The sequence below is a fragment of the Anguilla rostrata genome, chromosome 5 (assembly GCF_018555375.3).
Source record: "Anguilla rostrata isolate EN2019 chromosome 5, ASM1855537v3, whole genome shotgun sequence".
Taxonomy (NCBI): Eukaryota; Metazoa; Chordata; class Actinopteri; order Anguilliformes; family Anguillidae; genus Anguilla; species Anguilla rostrata.
This window is the reverse complement of record NC_057937.1, coordinates 31,113,559-31,128,446: the sequence shown is the minus strand read 5'-3', so window position 1 is coordinate 31,128,446 and position 14,888 is coordinate 31,113,559.

Here is a 14,888-nt window from a genome sequence, read left to right as displayed (position 1 = left end):
TTAAATAGCATACTTACATTTTTAAAACACAGTTTTAGTGCTTCGTTTGAAAAGATGTGCCTAGATGAAAACCCAATGACGACTCCGCGTTTATCTTCAAGTAAACCCTTAACTTCTAAAGACGATGTTTCTGCTTTGCGCCTAATATTTGGAAACAGGTTTATAGTAAACATAGAATCACAAATTCCAAATACAACCGCAGTGTCTGTTTTCAGTAAAATTCCATCAGTTGCTTGCTGAACACTCAGCCATCTAATTGTTATTCAGTGACGAAGCGCTATAAATGCATGTGTGCTACAAATGTACTGGTAAGTAACATGAGTAATAGATGATATTTACCAGTCTCATGGCTTGGATTCGCTCTATCTGGGAGGTTGTAAAAGAAGTAAAAGAGTATGGTATTAATAACTCACAGCTCACAGCATAACACCCCCCCCCCCCCCCCCCCCACACACACACACACATAAACACATACACACATGTATTCATAGACACACACGCACAAGCAGGCATACGTCCATGCACACACATTTAAGACTCCCACATGTATGTCTGTCTTTCAGTGTCTGTATCTACTAAAACATAAGAAGTTACATGTATAATAGAGAGGCAGAGACAGCAAGGAAAAGATAAAGACTGTGAGATATTCTTTAAGTGAGCATTCCTATATGGTCTATACAGTGCACATATATAAACTCGTGTAAAGTTAAAGTGTTGCAAAGTATTTCATTTGGCAGGCATAGAAGAAGAGAATATGGAAGCCAAAACAGAGCTAGCCTAGCGTTTTATACAAAGGAGTGTATCTTCCACAGTAAAAAGGAGAAAACTGAAAGGATCACAGGGTACTTCATTTGTTCATTTACATTTTCCAGACCCATACTGGAAAACATGCAAATCTGTGAGCTGTCCTTATATAAGGTTCTGGAATATATTTGGTATTCCATCATGTCCTGGCACTGAAAGTTTGGTCCCAGAGTAAACCACACTGGAATGTTTTTTAGGTTCAGATATTGATGAACAATCTTCCCAGAATGCTGTCACTTTTGGATTTTGGCAATTTTTGCGAAACTGTCCAAAATGTGTTTTCTTGATGATTTTCTATACATCAATGGAACTTACACTTTATGAAAATGTTATAGAAATGTGCTTTGTTCCCCCAAAATATGAGGTAGAAAGCTATGTGACTGAGTTTTACATCCCCGATTCAGTCAAATGTCTCTTTTTGTGTACATCCAGCTAATTCATAACTTATAATTGACATTACTTTCTGTATGGACAATAAATAGTGCATTTGCTAAAGTATATCTTGGTAAAATTCATTAATGTTAACCCTTTCTACAGTTATATAAGTAACTAGATAGCTATAAGGTTGAATGATCATGTGTGAAAAAAAGAAAAACATATTGAAGGTATTAGTAGTACAAGTTGCTAGTAACAACATATCACCTGCATTTTTATTTGTTTTCACACCAGAATGTAGGGCCCACTGTTCTTGGGACTACCTAGGCACATCCAAGTCAGCATATACCTTCCTAAATTGTGTTAATAATCTTAACTATGGATTTAACATAAATGTTAAACACAACCTGCTGTGTGGTTCTCTTCAATTTATATACCTTAACAATATAAACTATGAAAATAACTTTTACTAGGAGTCAGTTAGCCAGAGTCGCTAGCTGCTGGAAGTCTTCTGACTAGCTCCTGAGCATTAAGTCTCACTTTGTAGTGAAAAGGGTATTTGACATATATTGTACTTTGTCATACAAAACAGAAAATAAATTATGTGCTTAAATTAATTTCAGAAGTTATTGAAATAAGAGATATGCCATGAGCATATTTGGAAAATGTTACAATGAACTGTAATTCAAATATTGCATTGATCACTTGCAAGCTTGTGAGCCTCAGTTTCCTGTGAGCAAACATTCAGTCAGCTCCAATAATAAATAAAAAAATATTTCAAAGTCACAATGCAGTGCGACACTATTGACAAGAATCCCTGCAATATTGTGGGCTCATTTAGATACTTCATAACAGAATGTTCTTGTTATGATTTCATTTCTAATGGTGGAATCTAACCAAAAACTCTGTTTTATTGTTCCTCTGGTGATCTTGTGATTTTTTGATGCACGTACAACTTTATAAAAAGGTTTTTAAAATGTAACATTTCATGTTACTTTGATAGTTTGTGAAGAATTCACAATGTGCTGGACAATCCATGTAAGTAGTGTTGACACTTGAAATTAGTAGCCAAACTGGAGTATAACTCAGGATCCCATGAGAGGAAAGCCTGGAAACAAAACAACTCTTATTTTCACCTCACAGACCTCCTTAGTTGGAGTAAAAGAAGTGTGCTGCCAACAGTACCATCACTAGCTGTACTTAAACTGGAATAAATAATTTTCCATGAGCAGCATTATCTGGATGCCCTCCCTCCCCCCACCCCTCTCAACTGAGTCAACACAACATTAAGCGGAATACTTCAGTTAGGTTGACTGTATTATTGAATATATGACTGTATATATCATTAAAGTTAATATCAAGCATTAAAAAAGCATGAAAGATATTCAAGCAAAGTAAATTGGCATGAATGTTCAGGTTAAAAACACACAGTGGAACAGTAAATTCTCAGGAAGATGTTATGGCTCCTTTGAGAGATGGAGGAATTGAGTAAATACAATGTTTAAGACTAAGTATGAGTAATAGAAAAATTAGTGTGCTCACCAGCTGAATTGACTTAGTGTCTCAGACTGGGTCGTGAATTTTACTGCTCTGAACTGTCTGCTTCGCCATTGCAAACACTGATAGCATTCCTACAGTCATGAACACTGATAATCTCACTGCTGTGAACCTCTTTACAGACCAGAATCATGGTAGCTCAGCAAGGGAAAGTCACTTGATGGTCAGAAGGAATCAAAATAAAAAGACAAAAAATATCAAGGACAAAAAAGACATCTAAGGCAAGCAGTCAGTGAGACTAGAAGTATGTTAAGAGGATACCATCAGGAGGTAAACAATTAAAGTGGTTGAGACTCCTCTGTCATCAGTTATACTGGTGTGACTGCTGTTTAGAAAGAGCAAACAACACCTACCAATCAGGTGAGAGTAAGGTTGAAAGAGAACACTGAGAAGTTACTGTGGAATCCATGCAAAGTCTATGCACAGCAATGTGTTCCATCTGGTGACACTGCCTTAGAAACATCATCCATGGAGATGTAATCTTATTGTCTTGAAATGGGGTATATAAGACACCAGGACCCACGTAAGCTGTGCTGTGCTTCTTAAAATGGGCACCTACTGAAATGTGCATGCTACTTTCTTCTGATGGTAATATTTTTCAACAGAAAATTCCAAAATTGTACAACCAATGCAGCAATTCTGTTTCTATTGCAAATGTTTTATGAATAATCATCTTTGGTCTTTGCCTACCATTGCTGCCTTCACCCCATTTTTGGATGTAGTATTCTGTCACTGAATGCATGGGAGGGGAGGGTGGAATTCACCTCTTCCAAAAACTTTGGGACTCCTCTCAGATACCCCATAAATCCTTTTTTTCTTATTTAATATTTGTGTACTCAATAGTATTTCCCCCCTACCATTAGGAGAGGGGGTGGGGGGGGGGGGGTTGGCAGTTAGGACAATTCCAAAGACTGACAGGGGACCTCAAGGGGTGGTGGGGCCTAATGTGCGATCTTTTCTTGGGGCCCAATAGACCTGGTGATGCCCCTACATTTCACTTCTTCCTCATTTTGAATAGCCCATCACATTTTTAGGCCTGTCTAATCCCAGCAGTGCCCTCTGTAAATTGGAAAGCACACATACTGACAAACCTCTCTTCCAAAGCACCTGCTTTCAGCCACCACTTATTCTCACTCTAGTAGTTCACCTGAGCTGCACAGCAGGTAAGACGACTCCACTTCATGCCCAGATGGCACCTCCATTCCTTGGCCACCAGACATGGGTGGTTCCCCAGATAGTCTAGGGTGCAGGCCTCCATATCCCAAAGTGCAGGGATTCTAAGGCTGGCTGGGAGGAGTGCTGGCTTGCTGTGACTTCTTCTGCTTGTAGTTATGATACCTCATATGTGGTATTAATAAACGTAATAATCTGGGGAAAATAAATTTTAAAATGAGTCCACCAGGGGGCGCTATGCCAGCATTCTCCATCACTGTGATGCAGGACTGGATGTGACCACTGACCACATAGTAAACAGAATCAACAAAATTGGGTAATTTACTTATTACCTTTTTTTATTAAGCCCAGAACCAAAATAATGGATGACCATACTTCATGAAACAGTAAATAAGGAGACAGGAACCAAATTGACAACTTCAGGCTGGGCAAAAAATCCACAAATGAATTCCAGGCACCACCAAACAGTAATTATGTAGAAAGAGATCCTCTCTTAGGCTTGAGAACAACACCTGTTTAAGGCCCAATAATTAGGTAATAGGCAGCAGCTGTGGTGATTACAACAGGCCACAGCTGCTGCCATACTTGTGAGTAGGGCCAGTGCTGCCCCCTGGTGGACAGTACTCCAACTCCATTCCTGGTGTCACAATAACATGGTAAATGGACTGCATTTATATAGCGCTTTTATCCAAAGCGCTTTACAATTGATGCCTCTCATTCGCCAGAGCAGTTAGGGGTTAGGTGTCTTGCTCAAGAACACTTCGACATGCCCAGGGTGGGGTTTGAACCGGCAACCCTCCGACTGCCAGACAATCGGTCTTACCTCCTGAGCTATGTCGCCCCCTACATAACATACATAACATAACATAATGACGAAAATAGGCCATTCAGCTCAACAATGCTCGCCATTTAATTAAACTGATTAAATTGTACTTAGTGCTCTGATTACCTACACACTAGATAGGATCTAACACCATATCAAGCCTGGTCTTGAAAATCCCCAAGTTTCTGTCACTACTACGTGACCTGGAAGGCTATTCATCACATTGACCACTCCCTGTGAGACAATATGATGCCACTGTACTAGACATGTAGAGGCATGTTGGCAAAGTTAGCAATGTAATTGGCTATGACTGTCAATTGTACTTAAAGGCATACTTTAAGGATTTTTAGTATTGCTGTGGTCTCTTCCTCTGTCCTCACCCCTGCCCACTCACCTCTGTTGAGAGTAAGAAACACAATGTGTACGCAAAGACAGAGATTTCAGTGCATCACAGATATGACTGAGCATAGTTATTTTATATTTTCAAGGAAAAATCCTGCATAGTATGCAGTTTGATGTGGACTGCTGACGCCACTGGTGAAACATCAGACACAGAGCATTGTCTCTTCCTGAGGAAGACACTGTCAAAATGTGTCAGCATTGCGATTATTACTCAGCACAATAAATAACTGTTATAATCATGTGAGTAGTAGATCCTTTTTGTGGGAGTTTCAGACCACTTTACACCTGCATAATTATGCCATTAATCAAAACTGAATAGTGTACCCACCATTCACACATGCTCCACATTCACACACAAACTCCAAACCCACACACATACTCACACCAGCATGCACGAAATAGTAATGCAAGAAATAGTAAATGCACATACAGTATATTGAACAATATTGGGTGATAGGCTGAAATACAACCTGTGTGTTATGAATTACTGGAAGTGCCATTTGCAAGAAGAATTACTAGGCTTTGTTGAATTATTAATATGCCCAAGATTTTTAGGTTTTACCATATAGATAGACATTTAAAAAAAATACATAGTAAACACTCAGTGTGAAACAGCATGGAAGTACAGAATATCATTATCAGTTCATTATCAATAAATTAATAAATAATATTAACATTATTTAAACATTAATTTGCAAAAAACTAAAACAAGACAAAAGGCATAATACACTTGATTGGCTAACTAGCTACTGTGTTATGTGTCTAGCTAGTGCTAGAGTGTTTTCAGCCCAAAAGAAAACGCATACTAGGAGCTCTATGTCTTCAAGTACATATTGCTCAGGCTGGGTACTGCTGCTAGTACTGAATTCTCAAAACTCTTGAATTGAAACAATCAATTTTTTTTGGATATTATGTCATTTGCAACACTGATTTCACGATGGAAAAAAGTAATTTATCTTTATTAAACCCATTTCATACGGCGGGAACAGACATTATCTGAGCTAATTTCACTTCAGAGTGAGCAATGACTATAGGCATATACAGCCAAGATTTCCCAAAAAGGCAATCAAAACTAATAAACAAAAAAATTGGGCTCAACAAAAAAGGCTAACTGCACTGCTGTATATGTGCTGATTCGTCGAAACGTGTCATAGCGTCAGCACATACATAGCAGTGCAGTTAACCTTTTTTGTTCCTATGGCTGTTTATTCGCTTTGTGCAGTTTAAGCCCAATTTATTTATTTATTCATTATTCAAGGGTTTTCCCAATGTTTTTGTTTATTATGAACAATGGCCAGGCGGCACGGTGGTTCAGTGGGTAGCACTGTTGCTTCACGGCAAGAAGGTTATGAGCTCAAATCTCGGCTTGGGGCCTTTTTATGTTCTCCCCATTTCCGTGTGGGTTTCCTCCGGGTACTCCGGTTTCCTCCCACAGTCCAAAAACATACAGGTAGGCTAACCGGAGACTCTAAATTGCCCATAGGTATGAGTGTGTGAGTGAATGGTGTGTGTGCCCTGCAATAGATTGGCAGCCTGTCCAGGGTGTATTCCTGCCTCTCACCCAATGCATGTTGGGATAGGCTCCAGCACCCCCTGCAACCTTGCTCAGGATAAACGGGTATAGATAATGAATGGATGGATGGATGAACAATGATCACCCTGTACCCTACCAGCATCATGCTAGCTCTTTTGAGTCACCTGTCTGTCAACGAAAGGCAGCAGGTTTACTGCAGCCTCTTAGCCAGCAACCATGACATGTGAATTGTCCTGAATGAATTACAGCTGTTTGCAGCAGATGGGCACTGATACCTAGCAAATACCAATCACACATCTGCATTTAGATACTGATTAGTTGTTCTTGACAATGACGACATACAGTCATTTACTTTCAAACAATATTACCACAAATGATGTTTTTTTATTCCTGAATTAGTATTCTAAACTGTTGCTGATAGAATAATTTATAAGAATATTTGGTTGTGCAAAAGGTCGCATCAGGTTGGCCCTCTTATGCTCATTTTATCAGTATCCTTGAAATACTAAAAAAATGTTTTATGTGAGGCTTTTAGATAATAATAATAATAATAATAATAATAATAATAATAATAATAATAATAATAATAAATAAAACTTGAAACTGTCAGAGCCCAACTGACCAGAAGAGTTGCTATTGCCTAATGAAGTGTGGGAATTCCCTGAAAAACATGACCCTGCATCCCTAGGTGATGCTATGGCCAGTAGTCTCATAGCCTTTCTATTCTGACCGTGTCTCTCATCACTGTACCAAGGACCAATGCTCACACTGAAAGCACCAACTGAGATCCTGCCGAGATGTGCCTCTTTTAATCAATACTACTCGATTGTATCTTCCACTGCATCTCCAAAACTGGGGCTTTTCTGTTCTCTGAACTCTTTTTCTGCTTTTCTGTAGATTCATTATTATACATTGATATTTCAAAACTTAATCATACGCTTCCCATTAGTACAAGCACTTTAATCCATTTTGGGCTTAACAGGCCAGCAATTGATTGGTAGAGTACATAGATTCTGCCGACAGAAGCTTGCATGCAATACATTTAGTTGGCAGCAACCTAAATGACTGATACAACTGTGAAAGAGGAAACCTGCCATATAGACGTGTCTTCCTTTGGATACACCACAGCTTTGTGAGAAATGTGAGACGAGTATCAAAACATCACCATATTTTACACATACCTGCTGGGCCAGGTCCAAGCCCTGGCGCAGACAGGCTATATATAATTATGTGAAATAATTTGTAATCAAGATGTATGATCATTTGCACACAGACGAGATCCCCAGGATTTGTCGGCCATTTGAGCTTCCTAGCTTATACCTAATTACATTTGGGCTTAGCTTAGTCTCCAAAATCATTATTAGATGTAAAGCACTACAACCAAAAATCTATCAGTCAGCATATTTCCCTTTCCTTTGTTCACTTTACCGACAACTATTAATGGGTGAATGGGTCCTCAGGGAAGTAGTATCCTTTTTCTATTTCAATCCCCGTTCCATAAATATCAGTAATGAGGTTCCCACGTCATGAATTACTAGTACCTACAACTAAAAATAGTCTCCATGCTAATGGTTTGTAAAGCCTCTTTGCTCCGGTTGGTTCCATTTCTCATTCCCTCAGATCCTCCATCTCTTAAACATCTAGAATGTGAGTGCGTCAGGGAAGTCAATCAAATCACTGACTTGCACACATATCTGATAGCACAAAATGTATGAGCATGAAGAAGCTGAAAGTAAGAGACAGACTTCAAAATATGAAAAAAAACATTAACTTGTCTATTCTTTGTGCTGTTGCTTGGTATCCTTGCTCAACCCCCTTTTCTCAATTCTCTGCCCCGCAGGTGGTTGACACTCTCATGAACAGAGCCGGGTCATCAGCCTCAGGCTTTAAGCCAAATCTTCATTCCTATCATACATCACCTGAAAATAGATTGGACCACATCCCTTTCCTATTTTCCGGGCAAAATAGTTAATTAAATTTAGTATGTTCCTAATAAATTGTGACTTGAGAGCATCGGAGAAAAAATCAAAAAGAAAATCATTTATTCTCTTACTGATGCAGAGTAAATAGGTGCAACTGTCTGACAGGCGAAACCTCCCATTTGTCCTTTAGATTTGATTGCCAGTGCCGCACTTCTCTGGGTGTAAATATTTCAATTGCACAATATAAAAAGAAACAATATAAAATTCTGAACTGAATGTGCTGCCTGGTATAAAAGAGGAATATTTGTGTCATAACTTTCAGTGATTTATTTCAATAAATTAACAAATACACATGATCAATTTATTTTACCATATTTCACAAAAACACATGCAATTAAAGAGGCAACTTAATTTTTAATTCTTTGACATGTCGCGATTGTTCAACACACGCAAACTATTTCACGAGTATGGTAAGATAAGTCTTCTCTTTGCCCTTGTACAAAACCCTCGGATAGAGTGAAAATGATTTGAAACTGCCTGTTGCCTGTGTTTTTGTGACTTAATTGTTACCATGATCAAGTCTGTCCAATTCATTAAATAATTATTTGCTAAACAGCAAATTGCATTGTCAAACAACATGATTAGTGCTGCAAGCAATTAGCAAAAAGACTACCCTATAAATAGCCAATTTGAAACAAAGCATCCTCTATTCAACATTCCTCTGATCCCTAAAAGAGAAAATAAACATTGAAGAGCAAGTGATGGCAATAGATATTCCAGTAACATCTAATGGTTTCTTTTTTGCTGTGTTAGAGTTAAACTACAGTGAAACTTTCTCACTCCTTCCACCTTTTCCCTTTCTCACAATTTGAAATACCCAATTTGTCAGGCTGCCGAATTCACTGAATTCCAGCACAATTCAAGAGAGCACGGACCAGCAGTCTCCTCTATAGCATGTGTTGAATGCCACTACTACTTTCCAATCTGCAGCCCCACCAGCTTGGTGCATCGTTGCACTGGAGGATTAAGCCTCACGTACAACTGATGCAGGGAAACTACCTCCCCTTACCTCCCTGGAAACCATAGCTCATTTTCATCAACATACAGGACTACTGGTCAAACTGCCATAGCCAAAGATTTCTCTCCAAATGGCACTGGATTTATGTAGGCCACCAGCTATGTGATAAAGTAATGGCAGCTTAATGAGAGTTCCTGTTCTTCATTAATAGCACAGTATTATAGGCCCCTGTGAATCAGTGAGAATAGTTAATGAACTGCAAACTCCCTTTTTCTGCAAAGATCTCTGAAAACCATTTGCATATGGAAAGTTTGTGTATCAATACAACAGGGACATGGTTTAGCAATTCACTATCACTTAGTTTTAGTACAAGTTATACCTATAATGAGCTTTTTGATCCCCACATAACCCTTTTCAGAGGATTGCATCCATTAGACAATTGCAAAGCAAGCAAAATCCTTAGTGAATCTACTGACTGTACTTTGCCAAAGAATAAATCATTATAATACATTTTAATGTTGCTATAATTGTTATTTCAGTGATAATATTAAAGGGGGTATATCTATCTTTTGAACATAAACAAATAATAATAATAAAAATTCACAAATTTATATTGCAGAAAGAAGCAGAATGGAAGGATTGCTTTTCCTAATTACATTGACTATGAATTTGTCATTTCAGACGTATTTTATGATCAGTAAGTTGTGTTGTGTTTATGTCTGTCTGAGACATCAGATACTTGGATTACTGCTTCCAACATGGCTCCTGAGCGAGTAGCACACCTATCTTTTTCTCACGAATAGAATGGGCATCCGGTTGCCAGTTAGAGTTACACTGAAGAAATGGGTGACTTCATTGGTAAGCACACAGCTCCAATAATAAAATGATAAAAGTTTAGGGAAAACAAGAGTCAGCATCAGTCTGGCTTCTGAAGAATGCAAACTAAATGTTAGTTGTAAAACTGTCATTCTATCATAGATAACGTTAGTCTACATGCATATCAAGCAACATTGCACAGCTTGCCCATATAAGACACGTAACTAGCAATCTGTGTTGCTAATGCATTGCTATAATATTGTAAAGTTACTACGTAAATGTAATATTAATTACTTATCTGATGTGAGACTCATCTCTTGACATTTTGGTTGCTGCAATTGGCAGCTTCCCTTGTCACTATGTTCAGTGCTGGACCACTACCCCACACAAAGACACAGGTTGTGAGAACTTTGCAACCATTCGCTGGGGTGGAGATTTGATCAAGAGCAACTAGCGTGGTGGTGTTATGCTTTGGACTGGGATTGCATTTCTCTCTTGTAGACACTAGACAGGGTTTCAGATAACCTATTCCTCTTTTAACATATAGGGAGACCTGAGTATCTGTTCAAGCTTACAAGACCTTTTTCATAGTTAATCTTTTCTGCTACAAAAAGGCATAATTGAAATGAAACCTCAATAAATGGCCTTGTACCTTATACTACCCACAGGATGTCCAGTACAATCGTAGCTATCATTCGCTAGTTGGTGCCTGACTCTTACACTCTGGGCCACGTCCATTCCACCCACTTGGCTATATGGGCTACAGCCCCTGGCCTCCGCCACTAGAGGGCCTCTGCAGTGAGGGAACTAAATTTGTAATTTAATGGAATTTGTAATTTTACTAAGTTATGACTTACTACTTACCCCGTAGCATTGTTGTAACCCTCTTGTGATAGAAAACGAAGGTCATTAAACTTACCAACATAACAAACTTAACTGCCCAGAATGTTGTCACCAGAAATCTTGTATTGTTCTTTCCATGTTGAGCAGAATATCTGACAGTGTAGAAAAAAAAGAGGACAGTTTCATGAAAAAATGTTAGAAATGGAGAAATACCTAAGCCTACCTATTTCTTCAACACTCAGTCAGACGATTACTTAGCATCAGCGGCAACCGATGCTGGCTATGCAATCAAGCTTTGCCCTGACACGTTCCCTGACAATGCTTACCCAAGCCCCACTACATCAACCCAGCTAGCATCCAGGCCATCTTCTCCAGAAACCATACCGCCATCTCAAGGCACAGACACTGATAGCATAGCCGCAGCATCAAACTTGTCAGCTGGGCATTATTAAAAACAGACTGAGGGCCTCCATTCAGGAAAATTGACTGAACAACTTAACCATCTTGTCCATTGAGCATGATCTGCTATGCTATCTTGATTTTTGAGGGTTTAATTAAGGATTCTGCATCAAAGAAAAGTAGGAAGAAGTTGTTTTGCTGTCATCACTGGTGAGTCATTTTTTACAATTTACAATGCCATGAAAAAATATTTACCCCCTTCCTTATGTTCATAGGAAAATTTCAAATTGTATATTTGTCACAATGAATGGTTCCAGATCTTTAGACAAAATGTTATATTAGACAAAGGAAAACTGTGTAAACACAAAACGCATTTTTAAAATTATTACATTTTTTTGATGAAAAAACTTATCAAACGTCCATATCGCCCATGTGGAAAAGTAACTGCCCCCTTAATTACTCAATCGACCAATTAACCAAATTGAATTGATAATTAGATTCAGCTGACTGAACACAGCCAGGCTTGATTGCAGTCAGCCCCGTTGAATCTAAACCTCACTCATATTGATCCTTACCCTAGAGTGAAGTAATCAGCCACAAAGTTTCTACAAGCACACTATGTCATGACCAAAGGACATTCCAGAAGTGATGAGAAAGAAGTCGTTGAAATATATCAGTCTGGAAAGGGTTGCATAGCCATTTCTAAGGCTCTGTAACTACACCAAACCGCAATGAATAAGAGCCATTATCACCAAATGGAGAACCCTTGGAAAGGTGGTGAATCTTCCCAGGAGTGACAAGCCTGCCACAATTTCTCCAAAGGCATAGCGACAACTCATCTAGGAAGTTACAGAAGGTCCCAGAAGACTGTCCAAAGAACTGCAGGCCTCTCTAGCCTCAGCTAAGGTCAGTGTTCATGACTTCACAATAAGGAAGAGACAACAAAAAAATGGGGGGAAAAAGCACCTGGATGATACCCAATTCATTTGGGATAATGTTCCATGGATAGATGAGTCAAAAGTGGAACTTTTTGGACAACATGGGTTCTGTTATGTTTGACGTGAAGCAAGTACTGCATTTCACAGTATGAACATCATACCAACAGTCAAACATGGTGGCGGTAGTGTGATGGAGATGCTGTGTTGCCTTGGGACCTGGACAACTTGACATTACTGAAGGAGAAAATGAATTTGTTTATGTTTACAATATTTGTAAACATTAGAGTAAAATAGCCATGTATTTTTAGCAGTGATGACAGGTTAAAATATATCCAATATAGCTTATTCCATCTATGAACCACAGCCTACAAGATTGCACTTGAATATATTTCCACTTGATATTGCCAAAAATACAAATTGGGCCTTTAAGTCTTGAATATTATCATGTAGTTTATAAACCAAAACAATGAAGATATTTCTATTTTGTGATGGCGATGTGTCCTTTCTCATACAAAAACAATTTTGAACGGTTTTCCTACTATTGACAGCTTGCCATGTGATAAATGCAGCGCCAACTGCATATTGACCATACTTTAGTGTTATTAATGCCACACCTGTTTACACCTTTATATCATATGTCTAGTTTGCATTGATTATGCTGCTGGTGGTTTCTGGTGGCCTACTTGGAATCAACAACTGAATATGGCATTGCATATATAGACAGGTGACAAATTAAAGGAAAAACCAACAGAAAGTGTCTTAGTAAGGTGTTGGGCCACCACGAGCTGCCAGAACTGTTTAAAATGCGCCTTGACATGATTCTACAAGTCTCTGGAACTCTACTGGAGGGACGAAACACCATTCTTCCTAAAGATATTTCCTCATTTGGTGTTCTGATGATGGTGCTGGAGAACACATCAGTACAAAATCTTCCATAGGTGTTCAACTGGGTTGAGATCCGGTGACTGGGAAGACCATAGTATATGATTAACATCATTTTCATACTCAAACTATTCAGTGACCCCTCGTGCCCTGTGAACGGGGACATTGTCACCCTGGAAGAGACTCCCATCAGGATAGAAATGTCATCATAGGATAAAGGCAATCACTCAGAATAACTTTGTAATGATTTGCAGTGACCCTTTCCTCTAAGGGGACAAGTGGACCAAAACCGTGTCAGGAAAATGCCCCCCTCCCACAGCATAACAGAGTCACAAAATCCCCTCAATGAAGGGGCCAAGCATTCAGCTTGTACTGTTCTCTTGGTGTACGCTACACATGCACTCACCCACTTGTTGAGAATTTGGTGAAGGATAACTCTTCTAACCTTATCACCTTTTTCCACATCTCTGTTGACTAGTGCCTGTGGTTTTTGCACCACTGAACATCTGTTGTTGTAGTGAGGGGTTTATGTACTGCAACCCTACTATGATATCTCTCTCTATATAGTTGTCGACAGACTCTTCTTGTTGACACAGTCTGATCACGTCCTGCATTTACATTCTCGGTCACCTGAGGAAGAGGTGCTCTTCTGTTTTTCCTTACATATCACACTAATGCACAAGCATCACAGTCATCAACCACAATTTCCAACCCTATTTACTGATGTCTTTCCCATAGATCTAAATGCAGATGTCACTTTAGTTACTGTTTCTATTGAAACATTAGCCAGTTGAGCTGTGACTTTGTGACTGAAACTCCTACCATCGGTTCCCCAATAATGAACCCTCTTTCAGTTATTTAGATATTTTCCTCTTGCCATTTTGATCCAAAATCGAGGTCAACTGGGCCTGCTCAGCATTTTTATACATGCTACAGAGCATGATAGGATGTTAATTGCTTAATTGCATCATGCAGTACACCTGTTTGGAAGCATCTGCATTCTTTATGCTTCTCCACTCATTTATTCAGGTTTTTTGTTTAATTTGTCACCCTTTTCTATCTGGCTATCTGCCTTTCACATAATTATTCCTAATTGTATAAGTACTCCATTTTATAAGCATTCTCATCCCCTGTGTTATTCATCCCACTGAGGAACATTAATCATTTCAATTAATCAACTACTTAACGAAAATGAAGTGCCCAAGCATGTGGACTGACTGAAGAATGTGTGCTGACTTTTTTTTTTATCACTTACTGGTCTACTCAACAGTAAGGATGTAAGATCTATCAAATTAAAATCAAGAGGGAAAATATTGCATTTGCTTGGGGTCAAAATCCTTACTGTTCTGAGAAATTTATGAGCTGGCTAAAAGAACCATGAGCTAGCTGGCTGCTCTGAATG